Here is a 15,550-nt window from a genome sequence, read left to right as displayed (position 1 = left end):
ATGGCTTACTTGTTATGTCTCCCCAAATCGCTTCTTCCTGTGCTTTTGCCTTCTCTGTTTCCCAGAGATGCTATCATGTCTCTGGTACAGCATGGGTTATAAACTCTTTGCTTATGTGTCTATATCCATTACAAGGATGTGATCTTCCTGAGTAGGACATTTTGTATTATACATCTTTGTACTTTCAGGGCTTAGACAAATGCCTGGCTTATTTCAGTGGTTCCATAAATATTTGTTGAATGATAAATGCAAAATTAAATGAAGCAATAAGTTTCTTTTTTAGCTTAGTCAGGAAGAGTGGGCAGTGACCATTTGATTGCAGGCTATTTAGAAGAACAAAATGTTACATGTCGTTCAGGTTAGAGATCACAGAGCTCTCATGGTATAGCACATTTAAGATTAACTGTGTTGTGTTTTAAACTCTTTTCTAAAAATGTAGTAAACCCAGATTTTAACTTAAATTATGTTCATCAAAACAGAGTATTTAAGAATACTTTGCATTTAGAACTGAATTTAAAAAAATTCTTCCACATACATCATTAAAGCATTAAAACATTAACACAGAAAAATGATAAAATTCAGGTCTTTTATTATTTTTTTTAAATTTTTATTTATTTATGATAGTCACACACACAGAGAGAGAGAGAGAGAGAGGCAGAGACACAGGCAGAGGGAGAAGCAGGCTCCATGCACCGGGAGCCCGACGTGGGACTCGATCCCGGGTCTCCAGGATCGCGCCCTGGGCCAAAGGCAGGCGCTAAACCACTGCGCCACCCAGGGATCCCAAAATTCACGTCTTTTAAAAACTCCCTGGGAAAAGAAACAATTTGAAGGTTAAAAAAAAGACAAAGTCTGCTGCAAGCATAGATTCTGAAATCACTGGACTTTTGTTAGTTGAACTTGCCATAAGTTGTCAAAGGATTTTTTTACTTTCTAATGTGTGCTCATGTTGTGTTACTCTTTAACATTTAGTAGGAGACATGTTTAATTGGGAAAATATCTATGGAAAAAGTTTTCTACATGGGGGTTGTCCAAATAAATGAAGAATAAAGAACTTAGAAAGTGGGCTTACTCTTAGCAGAAGACTATTTAAGTTGGGGGGGTATGAGATAAGAGAGAGAGTGACAAAGAATTAGAATTTATTAAGAATATACTTTATCTTAATGATCAAACTAAATGCATTCTCAGAACCACATGACCTAGGACACCACCCCCAAGATACTCTCATTCTGAAACCCAAGATATAGTTTCTATGAAATAATGAGTTACTGATCATAGGGACTACCTTATTTAAACCATATTTTCCCACAATCTGTATTAAAAAAAACCCCACTTGACCAATATTTATAGATTTGAATCTAGGCATAATTTTAATATATTATAGAATATATTATAAAATATATATATAGAATATATATATTAAAGAAAAATTTGGAAGGCAACTCAAGGTTATGACGATGGCACCAGCATGCTGGATTCATCCTTACCTCCCTTTCATTTGAACAAGTCAGGGAAATACACAGAATCTAGGATTGAAAATATCTTCAATCTAGGAAAAGTACTTATAACCTTCCAAATGTCAGGAGGAATTTATAATAACCAAACACAAATGCAATCTGAGGCAGATAGTGGAGTTGTGCGTGGGGTGGGAGAGAGAGGTTGACCCATTGCACTGTGATTCCATTTCACTTTCCAACCAGAGGTATATGGTAATTTATCAACTAGAACTCAATAACTTTCAGAGAGCAAAAATATTTTCGCTTTCCACATTCTCCTCCACTATTTCACTTTCTAGTCATCAATAGCCCACACATCCAGGAAAATTCGACTTTGGGGAACAAATATAGACAGACTATGGTGGCTTTCCATCTGTGATAGATTGTTTCAGTATATTGCCCAATTTGTTCAAATCTCCCTGTAATCTTTCTTATAAATAATATCCTCAAGCCCTGAATCTGGACTTCAATACGTGTCTTACTTTGGCCACTGGGACAATAGCAAATGTAACTCAAGCTGAGACCTGACAAATACTTGCTGCACTTGGATCCCAGAGACAACATGTTAAAAAGCCCAAGCTAGACTGCTGAAAAGATGAGACAAGGAATGGAAGAGAATTGAGACACCTTAGCCAACAACTGCAAACCAGCACACAAAGATTGGTAAAACTGGCCCAGACCTGAAGAAGCACAGTAGACTCACAAAATCATGAACTAAATAAATTGGTGGTTGTTTAACACACTGTTTTGAGATGGTTTATTATGCAGCAAAAAGTCAAGCAACATGCCTTCTGAAACATGAAATAAGTATAGCATGGATCATGGCGAGAAAAACTATGTGCTGCTTATAGGATGTGTAAATTAGACCTGCCTACAAAGACATGCATTCATTCATTCAAACATGCATTTAATATATGTCATGTGCCTGACATCTTGTTGGAGACAGCCCTGAGTAAAAGATGAGCAGGTTCTTGAACTCAGTAAGTTTCAAGCAAAGAATAAATAAGGTAACGAAAATATAATTTCAGAGAGTGATAAGGTGGTGAGAAAAATAACAGTGAAGAGAGATGGTGATATTAAAGGATTGAGTTAGTTGAAAAGGTCAGGGAAAGTCTCCTGGAGAAGGTAATATGACAGAGGCCTGGGTGCCAAGACAGAACCACCCATGCAAGGATGTAGGGAAGAGCATTTCCAGCAGAGAGTGTAGCAAGCGTTATGACCTGAGGAATGAAAGTGTGTTGGAGGAATAGAAAGAAGGCCAGTGGAACTGGCAGTTTAGCATCTAGAGACATAGTTGCAGGAGTTGGGGGTGATGCCATTGGCAGAAGCCAGATTTTAAACATCTTCTTGGCCACAGTAATAGTTTGGATTTTATCCTGAATATAATACAAAACCATTAATATCATTCAAACAGGAGAGTAACAATGTGTTTCAGTATTGGAAAGCCACTTTTGATAGGCAAGTAAATTTGAAAGCAGAAGAACTGCTAAGAAGGCTGTGTTATCATGGTTGCTAGGTCTATAGTGTTTTTTTTTTTTTTGCTGGTTGTAGTGGTTAGACTTAAGTATTTTGAAGGTAGAACATGTCAACTTATGAAATATGGAAGTTGAGGGAGGAAAGGTCCAGCATGACCTCATCTTAAGTATCTGCAAAAACCTATTTTCAAATAATGTCACATTCTGAGGTTTTGAGTAGTTGTGGATTTGGGGGGTGGGTGGGCACTATTCAACCCAGTACAAAATCCAAAACTCAGCTCAAAAAATAGAAGGGAAAAATAAAACTTCATTAAACTACAGATGTCATTTTTAAGATGATAATATGTGTCTTTAATCAATAGTTTTCACTTAGTTAACAATGTAACAGTCAAGTTGCTCTTGGGGAAATCAGAATCAAGGTAAGGAAAGCTGTTATCACTATTGGTAGTTATTTTTATCTGGAAATTTTGCCCAAATAAAATGTGAAATGGAAACATATGTGTATATAAAATACATATAAATTTGATAGACAACAATGAAACTATATATGATATATAGCTTATACAGGTAAATTATGTAATACACTTTAGTAACCTATTATACATTACTACCATCTACAAATACGATTGCCTTTGAGTCCTCCTTTCTAAAGTTATTAGTAGATGGTAATACAGTATGCCAACAAAACAGAATAGAATCAGCTACCCTTGTAACAAATAAGAATGCTGTAAAGTGGTGGGATATAAAAGAATACAGAAAAATTAAAACCTTCTCTATATTACTAAGTTTGAAAACACTGAAACTACTATTTTAAGAAGGATAATTCACTTCAGCACTATAAGTATACCTAGCATGCTATTTTTATGAAACATGGATTTTTTTCTGTTTATATATACATATCAATTGTAGAGAAATGGAAAAACAAAAAGAGGTGGAATTAAAAAAATCATAATATCCTATTCCTATTAGCATTTCCTCTTAATTTCTGTTTTTCTCTCTCCACTAATTCATTTCAAACTTGTATCTATGTATAAAAATGTACCTTAAAACATTTTTAGATCAATAACTTAGAATAACTTTAGTCAATAATTTAGAAGGGTCTGAGACACTACCCTACTTGCAAGCTAGCAAGTTTTTCTGCCACATTTTTATGGTTGCTGGCTGAAGACATAAGACTTCTGTCTCAGAGGAAAAAAACCCCATTGCTCAGAGCAACAGCATAGCCAGAGTACACAACTTTCACAGGGCAACACAAAGGGGTCAAGCGATGCTTGCCCATGGTACTGTAGAAGTACAGCCACAAGTTTAGGGAACCTCCATCTTTTATTATGAATGTTCATTTGCCAAGACTTTTCCCCAGAGAAAGACATTCTCTAAATTATACTGGACAGTAAACAAGCCTAAACAAGCTTTTCCTTTGCTCCAGAAGGAGACACTAATTCTATATTCCAAGGCTGTTTTCTATACAGACATTGTTGAAAAGGTATTCAAACAAGGCAGCCAGTGCTTGCAAATTGTGCGGAAATCAGACACCCAAGAGCACCCTCCTAATCCAGTTTATTAAATCAGCTCTTTTTCTACAAAATTATACATCTTTAATATGCTCTCATATTCTAAAATGGTATTAAGAATTACTCTAATTTCTGAGTCTAGGAGGATACTATGAATTTAATTTTATTTAGTGCTACTTTAAATACAAATGATAGAAACAACTAAGTTATTATCTTTATATTATGAAAAAAACCCCAAATATTGTGAGATGACATATAAAAATAATGCCAGTCATCATTCCTAGTTGCAGTAGGGTGTGTAGTGTTTATTTTCTGTTTTAAAATTGATAAACTAGGGCAGCCCAGGTGACAGCGGTTTAGCGCTGCCTTCCGCCCAGGGCCTGATCCTGGAGACCAGGAATTGAGTCCCAAGTCGGGCTCCCCACAGGGATCCTGCTTCTCCCTCTGCCTGTGTCTCTGCCTCTTTCTCTGTGTGTGTCTCTCACTAATAAATAAATAAATAAAATCTTAAAAAAATAGATTGATAAACTACAAAAAGAGATTTGAATAAATGAATGATTCATTTTCAAATGTCAGCAGGAATTTTTTTTTAAATAAGTTATTTGTTCATGAGAGACACACACTGAGAGAGGCAGAGACACAGGCAGAGGGAGAAGCAGGCTCCCTGTGGGGATCCCGATGCAAGACTTGATCTTGGAATCCGGGGGATCACACTCTGAGCTGAAGGCATATCTCAACCACTGAGCCACTCAGGCGTTGGAAGTGAAATTGGTTTCTGAGGAAAAAAAAGATCTCAGTAGAAACACCCATGAAGTATCATCCCTTAATGGCAAGAACTTCCTGAACATCAGAACACCTAAAGTAGGTAGACGAACTCTAGAGAAGTGCTGGATGTACCAACTGTTATGGTATGAGGAACAAAGATAGATTCAACATGGAACACCTACATTCAAGGCTACCAACCAAGAAGTAAGGAATGTAGTCCACAAGTGTCCCTAAATCTGACCCAAAAGAGCCTGAGAATGGGATTCTTTTTTGAAGCATTTTATCAGAATTAAAAATACTCTGCCCATTTTCTGTACATTTTACCAGATTATGTCTATTTATAACTGTGCAATGAACATATAAACTATTTAGACATAAAACGTAATGATGAATAAATTTATAAGAGGAAAAATGCCTCTGTTACTGTCACTCTTTCCTTCCTGAAATCTCATTTTACAAAATACGCTACAGAAGGATATTTATTGGTTGTCCTTCAGGACTTCATATCTTAAACACTTCTGAGTTGATTCATAGAACCGGAATGTCTAGGATTCAGACTTTGTGGGAGGATGACTCGACAACAGGTCTGGGGTGACTTGTGGTTTCAAGTCCAAGCCCAGGAGCCAGGCTTCCAGACTTCAATTCTTGGATCTGCCATATACCATCTGGTGCTCTTCATCTGATCACTTAAGTTCTCTGCTTCGGTTTCCTCAGCTGAGAAATGGTAATAGCAATCATGTTTTCTTCATAGGATTGGTGTGAGGATTAAGTAATTATAATGTCTAGCACATAAAAACAGAACACACTATTACCTGCGTGTGGGCTGACTACTACCTTTACATATTGTAAATGCGAGAAGCAAGGCATTGGTCATTGGTCATCGGTGTCAGCTACGTTAGGAGTTACAGAGCAGTCATGCTGTGTGGACACTATATGTCAGGGCAAGGCTGTGCTATGATATCATTAGAACCTGGTCATCTGGCTTGATTGTAAGTCAGATGGTCTCAACTCGGATACTGCCTGAAATATTTTCTTTTACTAAGACTTTATTGTTACTATGATTATCATCATTATTATTTTAGAGTAGTTTAAGCTTCACAGCAAGAGTGAGGAGAAAGTACAGAAATTTTCTATATACCCCCTTGTAGGGATGCTGACAATACTAACTCGTATTCAGACCTCCATCTTGTTTACATCTTCGCAATGACCTTCCTTGGGGCTACACATTCTAGATCCCAAAGTTATTGTGTGTCTATCCTGACTGGAATGCAGGAAGACTTATTCTGATCTTCTCTAAAGTTTTTAGATAACTAGTAGAGATAACACAGTTCTTCCCCTCCCTCTCCTCTGGGACACAGATGGCATCACTTTAGATAACGAGTATCCCCACCCTCTATGAAATGCAGACTGCAGAGAATAGCTCTCTAGCGCCTGGATCACCTGCCTCCCAGATCCTCTCTCTGTCAGTAAGTTACCTTGAATAAAATTGTCTAAAGGGTATGGAGTGGCTTGCTTTGCTTTTTGTTCTCCAAGTGCTTCCTTAGTGTGGAATACACTTTACTAGCCCTCCTTCACCTTCCAACACCTCTGCTCACATTACTTGCAGGGCCTCTCTCATTATCAACATACCCTACCAGAGTGATACATTTGGTACAACTGATGAATCCACAATGATACCTCATAATCGCCCAATATCCATAGTTTACATCATGGTTTAGATAGATAACATTCTTGGCGTTGTATATTCTAAGGGTTTGGACGAATATAACATGATATATATTCACCACTATGATACCATACCAAGTATTTTCACTGCCTTAAAAATCCTCTGTGCTTTACTTACCAGTCTTAGCTTCTCTCCCACCCATGGCAAACACTTGTTTTTTGACTGTTTCCATAGTTTTGATTTTTATTGTTTCCATAGTTTTACTGTTTCCCTAGTTTTGCTTTTGCTTTGTTTTTTATTTTTTATTTTTTGGTATGGAATCACAGTGGATAGCCCTTTCAGATTAGATTCTTTCACTTAAAAATATGTATTTAAGATTCCTCTGTGTCTTTTCATGGCTTGATAGCTCTTTTCTTTTTAGCACTGAATAGTATTTGATCGTACAGATATACTACAGCGTATTTATCCACTCAACCTACTGGAGGACATTTTGGTTACTTCCAAATTTTAACAATTATGAATCAAGCTGTTATAAATACCCATGTGTAGGTTTCTGTGTGGACATAGTCTTCAATTCCTTTGGATAAATACTAAGGAACACAATTGCTGGATCATATGGTAAGAGTATGTTTAGTTTTATAAGAAATTGGTAAACTGTCTTCCAAAATGGCTATGCCGTTTTGTATTGCCACTAGCAGTAAATGAGAATTCCTCTTGCTATACCTCCTCACAAGCATTTGGTGTTGTCAGTGTTCTGGATTTTGGCCATTCTAATGGATAGGTAGTGGAATCTCACTGTCATTTTAATTTGCATTTCCCTAATGACATACGATGTTGAGCGTATTTTCACATGCTTACTTGGCATCCATATATCTTCTTTGTGAGGTATCTATTATGGACTTTTGTACATTTTTCAATTGGGTTGTTCATTTTCTTATTGTTGAGTTTTAAGACTGTGTGTTTTGGATAAGTTCTCTATCAGATATGTCTCATAAATATTTTCTACCAGTCTGTGGCTTGGCCTTCTCATTCTCTTGGCATTGTCTTTTAAAGGCACAGGTTTAGGGAAGCCTGGGTGGCTCAGCAGTTGAGCCTTTGCCTCGGGGCGTAGTCCCTCAGTCCTGGGATTGAGTCCTGCATCATCGGGCTCCCTGTTAGGAGCCTGCTTCTCTGTCTGTCTCTGTCTCTCTCTCTCTGTGTGTCTCTTGTGAATAAATAAATAAAATCTTTAAAATAAATAAAGAGCACGGGTTTTTAATTATAAAGAAATACAGCTTATCAATTATTATTTTCATGCATCATGTCTTTGGTGTTGTATCTAAAAAGTCATGGTCATGCCAAAGTTGTCTAGGTTTTTTCCCTATGTTATTTTCTGGGAGTTTAATAGCTTTTCGTTTTACATTTAGATCTATGATCCATTTTGAGTTGATTTTTGTGAAGGGTAAGATGATTGTCTACATACACTTCTTTTTTTTTGCATGTGGATGTCCAATTGTTCCATCATTCAACCACTGTTGTAAAGATAATCTTTGCTTTGCTTCATTCTATTGCCTTTGCTGGTATACCTGAGATCACTTGACTGTATTTATGTGAGTCTATTTCTGTGTTCTCTATTCTGTTCCACTGATCTATTTGTCAGTTCTTTTGCCAATACCACACTGTCTTGTCTACTTATTGTAGCTTTATAGTAAGTCTCAAAGTCAGGTAATGTCATTCCTTCAACTTTGTTAATCTCATTCAATATCATGCTAGTTGTTTCTTGAGATGTTTTTTAGAGAGTGTATCTCTGAAGACTTGGTTTTGCAGGTTTAAAATATTTTGCAAACACTCAAGTGTTCCTCATGCATCTCCTTGAAAGGAGTGGGGTTACTGTGTACTCAGTCATCTCAAACAATCTCATCAATAAGCCTTCCTGAAGTAGGATAGGTATACAGAATACAAAAATGGAAAAGTCTGAATTCTTAACCTCAAGGCATTTATATTGTATTAGGAAAGCTACTTATACAAACATGTTGCAATACCATGTGATAACTGCAGAAATAATGATTACTGCAAGGTGTGGTGTGGTGAAAGGCTAAGTATCATTTTCAGTGGAGGAGGTTAGGGAAGGCTTGACTAATTATAGAAAAGATTAAATTGGTTTTGATGAAGGAGCTGAGGACTGGCGGTTGAGGAGGGAGTAGTGGTGGTGGTGGCGGCTCTGGAGGCCCAAGTCCAGTTCTGGCTTTCTCCCGGTCCCACTGTGGTAATGCTCACTCAGCTGATGGTACTTCTGGGTGCCCTTCTGGCCCCAAACAGGCTACTTCACCAGGATTGATGCACATGGAGAGGAGTGTTTCTTGGAGCGGGTCACCTCAGGCGCCAAGATGGGCCTCATCTTCGAAGTGGTGGAAGGTGGCTTCCTGGACATCAGTGTGGAAATTACAGGGTCTGATAGTAAAAGAATTTATAAAGGAGCCCAAGAGTCCAGGGGGAAATACACATTCGCTGCTCACATTGATGGAACCTAGTAAGTTTTGTTTTAGCAATGGTATGTCTACCATGACTCCAAAGATAGTGATGTTCACCATTGATGTTGGGGAAGCTCCCATAGGACAAGATATAAAAATAAAAACTCCCCAGAACAAGCTAGAAGAAATGATTAATGAGCTGGCAGTGGCAATGGCAGCTGTAAAACATGAACAGGAGTCCATGGAAATTCAAGAGAGAATACACAGAGTCATCAACAACAACACAAACAGCAGAGTGGTCCTTTGGTCCTTCTTTAAAGCTTTCATTTTAGTTGCCATGACATTGGGACAGATATACTACCTGAAGAAATTTTTTGAAGTCTGGAGGGTTGTTTAAAAAGCTTTCTTTGGATGATCTCAAAATCATAATTTACTTTCTACCAAACATCTTGGTCATAATAATGTCATTAGTGTCTACATTTTTTTCAGAACTGTACTTATATACAGTTATGTACTCACAGTGCATGTTTCTTTGTGATTAATAGATATTGGAGGAAATACCTTTTTAAAGAATGTTACAGTGAAAATTTGACACTCGATTGGCACGGTTTTTTATTTGAATTCTACCTCCATTTTAAAGGCCTGTCAGAACTCAAGCACTGTAAATGAAATACGGGCATATCGTCCCGATTATACCTTCATTTCCTTTTGTTTTCACAATAAAATGCAGTCTGTTCAGAATAGTACTTTACTGATAGTACTTTAAAATGACTGCACTCTTTGGATCCCTTATCCTACAGTTCAAGTCATTAAAGATTCATTTTATTGAGTCCTCATGAGAAACAACAGTCTGAATTTTGACATCTTCTACCCAGCCTATGGACAGAGCTCTGACTGGCATATGTTACAAGGCTGGTACTTTCATACTTGTCTATCTTCTTTTAGCATTAAAGATAAGACTTAACCCAACAACATTTGCCAACCCCCTAAATTTGTATTTTGAAACTTAGGACTCAATTACCTCCGAATTAAATCGATGACACAAGCAGTTAATAACCATTTCATGGTTTCTGCCTAATCTTGTAAGAAGTCTCTACTAAAGCCAGTTTTCTGGGTGTTGTGGGGAACAATAGCTTTTTTCTTTCTATGCTGGTGGCACATCTACTTAATCCCCTCCCATCACGTAGGAAGTGTGCATTCATGCAATCGAAAAAAAACTGGATGCCAAGGGTTTAAACCTCTTGGATTTCATTGCCATGATACACAGCCACTATTTTATTTTTGATCAATGGCATTTTGGCCACCATTTAATTAAGATACTAAACATCACCGTTAGTACTAGGATTTTGTCTTTGTTTTCCTTGGGACTTTTTTTAGCATTTTATTTTAGTATTTTATTTTGTGTAAAATACAATGACTTTTTCTGGTCTTTGATGATGAGTTTAAAATTAAAGAAGCATCTGGTTGTGGTGTATAATCCAGAATTATATTGTGACTGATGTAGATTATTTATTTGTACATTTGTTTCAGATCTTTGCAAGGGGAAAACTATAAGTAACAAGTTTTATATATCTAATTTAAATATGTTACAGGTTTTCATGTTCAGGATAAACAATTTTTCAACCTTGGTTGAAAATACTTGCAACAGTTTAAGGTGATTGTATTTTGCCTTAAGACAACTGTTGCAATGCCTTTTTGGGTTTTGTGTTTTGTTTTGGGGTTTTTTGGTGTGTTTGAAAATACTGCAAAATTGAGTTAAAAGATGCAAACTTAGAATTGGTTGTTATCTAATCTTTCCCAGTTCAGTGAAGAAATAATTCTTTTTAAAAACAAAATTGGATCTTCATGGATAGTTAGGGATTAGTACATGGAAAGAGAGAGGGATAGAAGAGAATGTAGCATGGTATAGTTGTAGACAGACAATGGGTTAGCCAAGATTACATGAAGTATTGTGTATCACAGAAAGGGATTTACTCTAAACAGGAGCTATTTAAGATTCTCAGGTGAGAAAAAGGCATGTGCATACTTGCGTTTTCAATAAGATGTATCTCTCATATGCTTTACTGAATGGGTTGTCTCCAATCCCAGTGCTGGGACCCTAGGCATATGAAGTAGGATAATAAAAGATGTGGGGGTAAGCAAGGTGAGCATCTCTAAGAAGATGGAGAAATTCATCATAGCGATGCACTGGCATTTTGCCACAACAGCCTGGCAGGAGTGAAAGAAAAACTTCTGTGTTGTATAGATGTGGCCTTCTAATATGGCATAATTTTTTTCATCCTTTCTTCTAAAACATGTTGAGACCCCCTTTCTAGCTCCATCAAAGCCAAAATCTAGTGGAAATCCTGAAGGCAGGCTCAAAAGGAGTGAGGGGAAAAGAGAAACAAGGATTACTGTGTATCATCCAGTTAACAATCATATGGGTTTTATTTTAAAAGTCAAAATAGACTTTCTTTCTGGCAGTAACAAGGGATGTGAGGGAAATGGCAGGATGGGTTGACCTGCATAGTAGAGGTAAGTCTGGACAGTACCTGCTCTTTGAGGGTCTACTAGTAGAAGTGGTTTGCAGATCCATGCCTACCAAACATGCATATCCTAAATGAGTTAGATCCATCCTCTCTAGGCCTGAACTGCATTGTATTTCTGTCATTTGTTCTCCAGAATAAGGATATTTTTTGTTTGCTCTGCTTTTTTTTTTTTTTTAAATAGAGATTGTGATAAGAGATCTTCAAAGTCAATTTTATTTTCTCTTTTTTCCTAGGAAAAATCATTGACTCACAACTATATATATCTGCTTACATCTCTGTGTGGGGGAGGAGAGAGTGGGTTAGAAATCTCAGTTTTCTCATTAAGAAAATTCAGGTTTTTATGTGAGCACAATTGAGTATATAAATTGAATAGGTAAGTTAGGCTGTGAATAAAAATAAAATATCTACTTATAATATTTATTTATTTATTTATTTATTTATTTATTTATTTATTTATAGATTTTATTTATTTATTCATGAGAGAGAGAGAGAGAGAGAGAGAGGCAGAGACACAGACAGAGGGAGAAGCAGGCTCCATGCAGGGAGCCTGATATGGGACTCGATCCCAGGACTCCAAGATCATGCCCTGGGCCGGAGGCAGGCACTAAACCGCTGAGCCATGCAGGTATCCCCTACTTATAATATTTATTAATCATACATACTATGTAAGAAATTACATTTCTTAAACATTTTTAGAAGTTCTTACACTTAGAAATTCTCACATTTTATGAAATAATTTAATCAAACTCTTCACATGCATTTTTTTTAATATCAATGTCTTTTTACCAATTAAATCCCCTTTATACCAAAGGTTTAAATCTCTTGGATTTCATTGCCATGATATACAGCCACTAACGTTATCTAACAGGCTTTTCTAGGCCATAAAAAGTATCTCAGTTACAGAACTTTTGAAATCTATATATAATGTTGTCACAAGGAATTTCCTATTCTTTGTTTATCCCACTGGAATTAATACTTTCATTTAAGTAATCATTAAGGTTGTGTTTAATCACAATTTGGATGTCACACCATTAGAAATAATTATTGTCCTAAATTAACACCCACCCCCCCACCTTTTGTTTGTAGCTTGACTATGATAGGTCTTAAACTGTCCTAAATTGGTGTAAAGGAGCCAGAACTTTATGTAACTACATTGACCAGCCTTTGGATATGGTCTCTTAGAAGTTTATGAACTTGGATGAGATATTCATATTCAGCTGTGACATTACTGCAAGGAGTCAGCTGTCAGCAGCCCTAGAAGCTGGGAGAATGCTGCTTTAGTCCTGATGAAGGCCTCTGGGTGGTAGAGCACAGCCTTGGTAAGCAGAGCCAGAGTGTGGGAGATGGATGGTAGTTAGGTCTTTAGCTGACCACCTGTCCACACAAGCCATTGTTGGTCTCTCCTTTGTCCATTCCCACATGGCTCAATGAGGCCCACAAGCCCACTGTTGGTTCTTTCTCATATTTGGAGCATAAAAATCCTCTCATGAGTCTCTTGATGGCCGCTTCTGCCTAAACACCATTGTAGTTTTTTAATTTTTTTTCTGGGACATTTAGATCTCATGGGATATTTCTAGGAAATTGCTTTCTAGGTCTCCACTGCTGATCAAGGAACCTTCTGTTTTCCCCTCCTCTCAACCACAGAGATGGAATGTAGAGGTGTGGAGAGTAGATTTTTTCCTAATCTGGGGAAAATGTGCCATTTATTTATTTATTTATTTATTTATTTATTTATTTATTTATGAGAGTGTGTGAGCAGACAGAGAGCACAAACAGGGAGAAGAGATAGAGGGAGAGGGATAAGTAAGCTCCCTACTGAGCAGAGACAACGACCTGGGGCTTGATCCCAGGACCCTGAGATCATGACCTGAGCTGAAGGCAGCCGCTTAACTAACTGAGCCACCCAGGTACCCTCTTTTCAGTGTTTCTCCTTCATCATAATACTTTTTTTCCACCAGTTCCATGATTCTTTTAAATTCTCCCTAAGCCTTAAGTTTTTAGAAGTCAAAAGTCAGAAAAAATCATAGGTTACTATTCCTTTCCATGAAATGTTTTCTTTTCATTCCTCAAAATCAGTGAACCCGAATCACTTTGCTCCTGCAACTGGACAAGAAGACCTAGAAAAATACTAGGGGGTGGGGAAAGCCCCAGAATTAACATCATAAAAACACCGTAATCACTATATTTGTAGTATTCAGTGATAATGAAATGAAAAGAAGGGGAATTTCAAAAGATAAAAAGGAGAGAAAATCCACAGAACATTATAAACCCCCATCACATTGTATTCAAAGTGTTTACAGTATGGTTTTCCCATTACAACTCAATTCCTTAAAAGTAGGGATTAACTATTTTCATTAATCTGTCTCCAATATCCAGGAGGTACTTAGCATATAACAAAATCCCGTGTGTCTTATTCAAATTTCAAATGTCTCCAATGTTAGCTGTTTCTAGCCTGTTTCCCTGGTTCTCTAAATAAAAACTAAATATTTCTCTTCTATACTTCCAGGTATAGTATGTACACCTGTTCTATAGCACTCATGATTTTTCTTTGCAATTGTTCACATCACCTATCTCCTGTATTAGACCAAGAGCCCTTCGAAGTCAGAAGTTATAAACTATTCATCTTTCCATTAGTGATGTTTACTGATTAACTGACTCTTCAATCTGGGAGTGACATTCACAGTTCCAGTAGTATAGATGAATTATTAAGTTCTATGATGTGCACCACATATACCTCAATTTGTAGTGAAACCTAACTTTTTTAAAAGCAGAGAAGTGGGTTGTATATATTGGAAATTTATATATTAAGTTAGTTAAATAGTGAGATGGGTTTACATTCCAGCTCCCTGGAACACCTATCTAATCAGAACAATTCATTATCTAAAATTGCCATATAAGCAAGATTTTTTTTTAAAAGAAATCACAAATGACATTGAGGTTTTATATCTTTTTAATCCTATCGTGAATTGGATTTTAGTGGGGGTATAAGGTCAAGTTTTACTAGTAAAACATACAACACATTGTCACAAGAGGGCAGCCTTTTAACATGAATTGTTCTTCAACCTGTAGGCATTACTTGAAATTTTAAGACAGTTACTCAATGTCTTTTACTAAATGATAAAACAATACAAAATATTCAAGCAGATATTTTAATTTATGCATGTTGGTTTTCTTCATTACTTCTAACAAAAATATTTTAAATCTATAAAGAAAACAAGAGCTGAATTGTCTTATGTAGAAAGATGGGTTTACATGTATTATACTTTTTAAACATCAAGTCAGTAGTAGGTCAATGGCTGAGTTGAGTGCACCAAAGTTTTGTATGACTAAATGTGTCTAACCAAGCAAAGGCAAGCTGGAGGCATCCAGACTGATATTTTAGCCAAGGCAAATTAACATAATTGAATTGCTTGTTCTAATTTTTAAACTTTAATGTCTAGAGACACAATGCTGTTGGATATATTGATAAAGAGTTAGTTGCAAAATGTCTTGGTGTATGGCTGAGCTTGGTCTGTAACACAGCGGGATAGAGTCACTTCTACCAAAGTCATGAGATGTTTCCAGGAGTAGCACATGGTGTTATTACTACCTGACCCCACTTTGCCCCACCTTGCTCCAAGTTGGGTTTCTCTTCTTACTGAACTGGAAACTCTCCCAGC

General features: G+C 36.8%; 1 pseudogene; it reads left to right on the top strand.

Annotated features, from left to right (window-relative positions):
- Positions 1 to 5,788: 5,788 nt before the first annotated feature.
- Positions 5,789 to 9,760, top strand: LOC119867102 (annotated as a pseudogene).
- The last annotated feature ends 5,790 nt before the right edge of the window (positions 9,761 to 15,550 follow it).

Source organism: Canis lupus, chromosome 31 (assembly GCF_011100685.1).
Source record: "Canis lupus familiaris isolate Mischka breed German Shepherd chromosome 31, alternate assembly UU_Cfam_GSD_1.0, whole genome shotgun sequence".
Lineage (NCBI taxonomy): Eukaryota > Metazoa > Chordata > Mammalia > Carnivora > Canidae > Canis > Canis lupus.
The sequence above is the reverse complement of the archived record's forward strand: the minus strand, read 5'-3'. Positions and strand labels throughout refer to the sequence as shown.